This window comes from Peromyscus eremicus, chromosome 3 (assembly GCF_949786415.1).
Source record: "Peromyscus eremicus chromosome 3, PerEre_H2_v1, whole genome shotgun sequence".
Taxonomy (NCBI): Eukaryota; Metazoa; Chordata; class Mammalia; order Rodentia; family Cricetidae; genus Peromyscus; species Peromyscus eremicus.
The window spans coordinates 65,059,261-65,067,529 of record NC_081418.1 but is presented as its reverse complement, the minus strand read 5'-3'; the positions used below and the strand labels follow the sequence as shown (position 1 = coordinate 65,067,529).

Here is an 8,269-nt window from a genome sequence, read left to right as displayed (position 1 = left end):
TTAGCTGGGTACTGGTGGCGCACGCCTTTAATCCCAGCACTCGGGAGGCAGAGCCAGGTGGATCTCTGTGAGTCCAGCCTGGTCTACAGAGCGAGATCCAGGAAAGGCACGAAGCTACACAGAGAAACCCTGTCTCGAAAAACCAAAAAAAAAAAAAAAAAAAAGAAAGAAAGAAAAGAAAAAAAAAGAGAGAGAGAGAGAAAGCTAAGAGCCTCTTGGGCACATCACTGATGTCTTTTAAGATAACGAGCATGGCAGAGTGCCCCCTTCTAAGCATGCTAAGGAGCGTCGGGGTCTAACCAAACCTTCCCATTTCTTACCCCCAAAGTGCTGCAGTTTGGGGACACAAATATTTGTTGAATAAGTAAGTAAACAGCACATCATTTTTTTTTTATTACAGCAGAGAGAGAACTGTAGACTTGAAATACAGTCTGGATTATACTCAATATATCAAACAAATGTATCTTTGCATTCATCCAAGTGTGGTGAGATCTTCTACACTGTCCTGCCCTTCAGTTCAGTTCTGACTTCAGTCCTCAGAAGATGCCTAACTTAGGAAATGATGAAACAGCATGATGCTCTGTGGTACCACTGTCAGGACTAAGGTTTTCGGTATCTTTGGGACAAAAAACAAAAACAAAACAAAACAAAAACAAAAGTTAAGTATATTTTGAGTTGAAAAAGTTGGTCTGTATCCTCAATCTTAAAGTGAAAAAAAATTTCTCCTGAATCAGGGTTTCTCTATGGGGCTCAAACTCTTGTGCACAAGAGAGCCCCTCCTCAGTCTCCTGAGTAGCTGGGGTATAGACACATGCCACCCCGTGGCTTCCATTTTAAAAGGCACCACATAGCTTTTAGAGGGCAGGGGAATATGCACTTGCCATACTCAAACATACACCAGCAATTAGATGTCCAACCACTTTTAATGAGAATTTATACATTGAAGGGTGGCTATTAAATAACATCGCACATTCATTCAACAAATATTTGTTAGGCATATACTTTACATGAAGCACCATTTAAAGTACCGGGTAATTAGGAGTTAAGAACTTAGATGAAAAAAATCTCTCACTGAGTTCACTTACCTATGAAAAAGACGGTGTAGGTTCCAATAGAGTGACTCAGTTGAGGCATTCCTACAAACACAGGCTGGCAAGACTGGTGCTTAGTTGGTTTTATAGTCCTTTGCTACAAAATAAAGAGCTTAAAGTTGCAGGTGCACCATCTGTCTGGCGTAGATGTAACCGTCTTATTAAAATAGAAACACAGAGCCAAACGCAGAGTTGAAAGCCCAAGAGGTCAGAGCAATAGCTAAGAGCTAAAAACCCTTTCTTACCCTTCACTGCCGCTGCTGTCCTTCCCCTCAGAAAGAGACCTACTTCCTGTGTGTCTGTCTTTTTATTGACTTTCTGTTCTGCTTTCTCATTGGTTGTAAACCCAACCATATGACCTCCTCGTCACTGCCTGTCTGTACAGACCTCCAGGTCTTCTATGGTTGGTATTGAGATTAAAGGCGTGTGTCTCCATGCTGGCTGTATCCTTGAACACACAGAGACCCGCATAGCTCTGCCACCACCACCTGGCTTCTGCTATGGCTTGCTATTAGCTCTGACCCCCAGGCAACTTTATTTATTAACATACAAATAAAAATCACATTTCAGTACAAATAAAATATCACCATAGTCTGGTCACGGAATTGAAAGATTTTCAGTTTGAAATATCTAGCAAGTCAAAAACTGTCAGCTCTAATAATTAAGGCGAAGTAAAGACAAGTTTGGTTGTCTTTTTCTTCATTATTATTTCTGATTTTAGATGATACTGACTCTTTTCTTACAAGTTATACGTAAAGCGCTACATAGCAAGATCCAGTCTCAGAACAAACAAACAAACAAAAAAAGCAGCAAAGTATTTGTTTTTGAGGTAGAATAAAAGTTTTATAGAATATTTTTTTCTTTTTTCTGTTTGTATTACTAATAATAACTCCAAGGTAGCAGAGCCAAGTGTCTTATTTTTACTTGGCATTTGGGGCTATAAACTAATTAAGCTTTTCTACTAACTCACCGTTTTCTTATCATTTGCATAATAAAATTGGCATTAACGAAATCTCTTCTCAGCCTGCCTAAACTCTGCAAATTTTAGTCCCTCCAAAAATGTTAAACATCCCTGGTGAAACCAGCAGTTGAATCACTTCCGGTAAGTTCCAGTATCTGCTTTTTTCCCCCTTTAGTTTTAAGCAAGTGAGGAAGAAGAGATGGCTCCTGAGCCGTTCCATTCTCTCCATCACGCTGGGCTTTCACGTTGAGAACGAATCACCTGCGCTCTGCTGTGCTCTGCTCCCCCTCGGTCAGAGCGCTGATGACTGTACTCACCCCGAGTCTGAGCCCCCTGCAGGATCTCCTCCCTCACAGCGCCCTGCTCCTCCGTTGCTCTCGCAATTCTCAAGAGCTCCTTTGGTGAAACTTACTTAGAAGCAGCGACTGTGCCGAAATTCTCTAACTCTATGAAAAATGTCTTGACTCTTTCTTAAATGCTGCTCCAATGAACGTTTCAGTTTTATAGGAAGACAGGGTAAGCCAGAGCTATTCACTGATTCACAGATGAACTTCCTTTTTGTTTTTTGTTTTTTTTTTTGTTGTTGTTGTTTTTTTTTTTTTTTTTTTTTTTTTTTTGTAGACAGGGTTTCTCTGTGTAGCTCTGGCTGTCCTGGAACTCAATTTGTAGCCCAGGCTGGCCTCGAACTCACAGAGATCCACCTGCTTCTGCCTCCTGAGTGCTGGCATTAAAACAGATGAACTTTCTATATCTATTTTTCTTACCAAGTCATGCTTAAGAAAACAGCAAGAATAAAGTGAACACAGGTACCTATCCTGAGTACTATAGTGTTCTAAGTTCAATACCTACAGTCTAAATCTAAAGATAAAAAAACCAACAACAAAATTAAGCACACAGTGAGACTTGCTTTCACTAGAATATCTTTCAACTGGTTTCAACAGGTTATAGGTTTTGTTTTTTTTTTTTCCTAATGATCCATAGTTTCTACAGAATTAAAACATAAAAAGAGATGTCTTTAAAAATCTAATGGAAAGCGGGGGTTTGGTGGTATACTCGGGAGGCAGAGGCAGTTGGATCTTTGAGTTCGAGGCTAGCCTGGTCTACAGATCGAGTTCCAGAACAGCCAGGGCTACACAGTGAAACCCTGTCTCAAAATGAACAAACAACAACAAAAACAAACAAAAAACAAAACAAAAAAACTAATGAAAGCAGAAAAGCAATTTTAAACATCCCCATTATTGACCACCTAGTCATTTGACATTTGATGATTATTATTTGTGTGCATTTATCTTCACTCTAAATTGTTTTATGGCAATAACTTTATTTTCTAAATAAAAATGGAACACAGAGGGAACTCTTCTGTGAAGATGAGTTGTTTTACCGTTTTCTGTCAGGACAGTGGTCTGTGACAGAGGGACACTTCACAGGGGACCGCTTCTGCTTCTTTGCCTTCCTCATAAACTCTCTTTTCCCTCTCTCCACCATGCACGGTCTCCCAGTGTCAGCCCATAGTAATTCCTTCCTCTCTTGTACTTTTTTAGGACATTCTATAAAATGTCTTGATTGCACAAAGTGAGTGATATGAGAGGCAATTTTTTCTCATTTATTTAAAATAAGGGGGAAAAAATCTGTTCATTGTCCCCTCCTCCCCTGAGGGTTGAACCCAGCCTTGCTGCATAGCTGGGCAAGCAAAGCACTCTACCATTGAGTGACAGCCACAGTAGGGTGGGTCCACTGGGATTCACTGGGAGAGATGTGGCTGTGGTTCCCACCTGTGGTATTTCCAGACCCTGGGCTGTCCATAAGCCTTTCTCAAAGAGCAGTGGTCCCTAATCGACAGTCCCCATCTTAGTTTCCTGGCTGCAAACTGAATTCCACAAATATTTGCTGACGGTTACTCAGTGGCCTTGTGCTGTAAGCAAGGTAGAGGGTTGTATAAATCCTTTAACTCTTTTTACAGCCGGGGAAACAAAGGCCATAGACCCAGGGTCACAGCAGGGTCAGTGTTGACACTGAGGATGACCATATGGTTTACAGGTAAATGAAGCTCTGGAAGCAGACTTCGGACCAAAGGCACAGCCAAGGCTTCCAGTCATCAGCCTGGGTCACTTCATGTATCTAATCAGGGGTGAGAAGCGGGGGGTGCTCATGGCCAGTGTCCACCATTCCCCAATGTTTCTGCCAATTGTCCTCCAACTAATTCTCCAGGAAATGGGACCAAAGGGAACTCTCTGAACTACACTCTGGATACACACTCACACAAGTAAATAGTAACCCACACTCCCTCCCTCCCACCCCCCCTGAAGAATAGGAAAGCAAGAGTGAGTGAAAGAAAGACTCAAGCCCACTAGGAAGTGGAAATAGAAGCAAACGTAAACATTACATTTTTCCAGTTTGATGTGGGGAGGATTGCCTTAGCTCACCACCAGAAGTGCGCAAGGCAGCTGTTGGTAAAGCCCAGTCCCTCGGCCCATGAGACCCACACAGCTGTGCACAGAAGTAAGCTTTTTGAGAAAGAGTGAGATCATGGGAGCTTCTCCCTACCCGAGCTTTCACATCTGATGTTAACAGTCCGGCAGAGTCTGGGGGTCAAAGCTAGGGCTTGCACATTAGGCAGCCGGTCCACCTTGGGCTGCTGCTCCAGAGCCGGGAGAGTTTAAATCAGATCTTGACTGAAGTTCCAGAGGCGAAGCAGGTGATTTTGTTTTTCAAGAACTCTTCCACTATTGTGTTTTCAGCAGTAGCTGTCAATCACAGCCAGAACCTCTGGCCAAGAAATAGGAAGGTATAAAGGGTAATGATACTGGGTTTGGGCAAATCTTGCCCTGGAGTCTCTTTCCCTGATAATAAAAATAAAAAAAAATAAATAAATAAAAAATTAAAAAAAATAAAAAATAAAAAAAAACGGCAGCTGGGCAGTGGTGGCGCACACCTTTAATCCCAGCACTCGGGAGGCAGAGCCAGAATGATTTCTGTGAATTTGAGGCCAGCCTGGTCTACAGAGCGAGATCCAGGAGACAGGCACCAAAGCTACACAGAGAAACCCTGTCTCGAAAAACAAAAACAAACAAACAAACTAATTAATTAATCAATTAATAAAACAAATGGCATCACTATGATCTGAGTTAGGGTTATCAAGTGATGCCATTCAGTTCGCCTCTCAGTCCTCAACTGAGTGCCCCGTATGTCAGCCTGCACTGACCTTACATCGTCTGTTTCCCCAACTGGAAGATAGATCATGAATCTTGCTGCCTCTGAAATTATCTTATGAAATAGGTTTCAATCTTGAGTCATAACTCATATAAGAGACAAGCTCTGTGTAACTCATCTGTTACTGAACAGTTTCTTTACATTGAACCTTTGGCATATACATGGAGACATTTTCCCACGTGGAAGCTTCCAGTACGAGGACCTAGCACACCACCTAACTCCTTTGTTACATACAGACAAGGCGACAGGCTAGATGGTGCTGAGATCCCTTTGTCTTTGTGTATCCACTGCCTGTTACAGGAGCTCAAAACTTCCTTTACACTAGTCTCATTTCTTGGATTTTCGTCCATACTAGCTTGGACTTTTGAATATAAAGTTATAAAAAAGAATACGTTGTTATACACACTAGTATTCAAAGTGTGGAATTTACAATTTCATATTACACTGCAGAGTAATTTTAATTTTTACTTTTGAGACAGGATTTTTCTGTGTAGCCCTGGCTGGTCCTGGAACTTGCTCTGTTGACCAGGCTGATCTCAAACTCATGAGATTCACCTGCCTCTGCCTCCAGAGTGCTGGGATTAAAGGTGTCTGCCACCACTGCCCAGCTTTGATATGATATTGTGTGCTATGCCTCAAAAATCTAGAAGAAATGATACATGCTTTAGGACCTAAGTAAATTAAATCTGACCTAAACAGACATAAAATATATTATATATTGAAATATTACGTAATAACCCAGTTACATGTATAATTTTTATGTGTTTTTTTGGGGGGGTTGTTTTTGTTTTTGTTTTTGTTTTTTGTTTTTCGAGACAGGGTTTCTCTGTGTAGCTTTGGAGCTTTTCCTGGAACTCACTCTGTAGACCAGTCTGCCCTTGAAGTCACAGTGATCCTCCTGCCTCTGCCTCCCGAGTGCTGGGATTAAAGGTATGCACCACCACTGCCCGGTGTGTAATTTTTATGTTTTTATATCAGTTAAAATTAAAATAAAAAAATTAACAGAATCTGTTTTATGAGTACCAACTCATAAAGTGCTGTTAAATCTGGCTTTTAGGTTATATATCACAAATTAATCCACAGATGATAGATTTTTATAATAACTCCAAGTCTTTAACTAGACAGCCGTCAGTAAACAAGCAATTGCTTTTGATTTCACACATAAAGTTACATGAACTGGAAAGCCAAACCAAAACAAGAGCCTGAAACCATAAACTATTAGACGATTCTTCCCATAATTAGCAGTAATTGTGCACTAACTGCACACCCAAATTTTTATTCTTACAAATTTTTAAATAGTATACTAAAGTTGACTAGTGGATTTTTTAAGAGTTAAAAGAGTTGGATAAAACGGATTTTGATTTTTTTCCCTTGTTATCTTTTTGCTTGAATATAACAAATTTATTTCTATTGATTGCCACACCAATTAGTAGATTAAGGCTGTATATAAAGAAAACTAATTCATGGTGGAGTGTGTTGGAGTACACCCTTAATCACAGCACTCAGATCTCTGAGCTCGAGGCCAGCCTGGTCTATAGAGCGAGTTCAGGACAGCCAGGGCTACACAGAGACACCCTGTCACTAAAAGAGAAAAGAGAAAAAAAAACAAAAAAACAAAAACAAACAAACAAACAAAAACCCGAATTTATTTACTAAAACAAAAATAGTTTGGTTTGCTTAAAAAGAAGTGGTCATTTATATTTAAAGGCTCCATGTGTTAAAATGCCTGTTAGCCTCATGGCATAGGACTGTCCCCTCCCCTCCGTAATGAAATAATGTAGGAATACTTAATAACTAATAACTAAGGGAGCTTTAGAACAATACAGGAGGGGCCATCACTGGATTCAAACATCATTCTTCATTTCTAACCACTCAGAACTTTATTAGTGATCTGCCTGGGAACAACATTAAAGTTTATTCCCAGCTCCCTTAACACAGTAAAAATATAGCAAATCAAGCAAAAATAAATTAGAGGACTCAGATTTTACTTAAAATGTTTTCTCTCTCTATTGTTTCAAACATCATTTTCACAAAAGTGGACCAATATCTTTGGCACTTTTTTCATAAGGGCATTTTCTGTAATTCTATTTACTTTTATTAGCCTGTTCACACGTGGATTATGTACACGTAGCCAAGAGAAAGAAACTGTGAGGACTTCACATTTTGTGGATAAGCTTAACATTTATCAAAATATGTGGCCAGGATTACTTTTATTGATTGGTCTTAAAGATAATTCTATTTATGCTTTAATAATTTTTGATATTTTATAATACTAATATCATTTAAAAAACAGGTCTAGGAAGCTACAAAGTTGAGAAGATGTTTGCATTATTTTCGTAATAAGACATTGGATGTACTGACAGCCCCTAATTCCAGTTCAGTCTGCCCTGGTTGCCTTATCCCCCCAGCTTTGAAAACATCCTGAAGTATTCTGATGGTTGAGGAAAAATCCTTTGAAAATGGTGCTTACTCACTTGTTTTAACCTGCAACCTCAGAATTTGAACACAAGTTCCAGCTTGCTTTACATCTTCACAAACCTCTCCAGAGGGCTCCTCAGCAGATGGGCAGAGGTATCTCGGTGTTCAAACACTGACTGCAGTCCATCCCCAGATAAAATTGCCCCCAGCAGGAAGATCTGTTGCTGAGGGAACAGAGATATGCTGCCTTTAGCCTGGATGTCCCTGCCACCAGAAACTCTGCTTGTTTTTATGTTTTACTCAAAACAATTTAAAACATTTAATTAAAAAGTTACAATATTGGCTCTGGCTTTAGCTAAAATTTGAACATATTTCTACGGTTGTCCAAGATAAGTACCTTTAGTGTACCTATTGATATTTTGATTTTTTTTAAAGTTTATTTTCTGTTTGGCTTTTTAACACATGGCTATGCATTTCAGTGAAAAACAAAGATCCATTTGAATTGTGGCAGTATAGAATTATAAAAGCAAAGAAAGCTGAGCCAACAGGCAAAATTCTAGTAGCTTTCAACAGAAACAAAAGCTGTGTC

The 8,269-nt window shown here is 39.8% G+C and overlaps 1 long non-coding RNA gene across 1 annotated transcript; it reads right to left on the bottom strand.

Moving 5' to 3' along the window:
* Positions 1-475: 475 nt before the first annotated feature.
* On the bottom strand, positions 476-7,897 carry LOC131905847 (uncharacterized). The gene is made up of 3 exons (XR_009378052.1): positions 7,737-7,897; positions 1,086-1,188; positions 476-616 (listed from the first exon to the last, which is right to left on the bottom strand). It is a non-coding gene; the product is annotated as an uncharacterized LOC131905847 (long non-coding RNA).
* Positions 7,898-8,269: the final 372 nt, after the last annotated feature.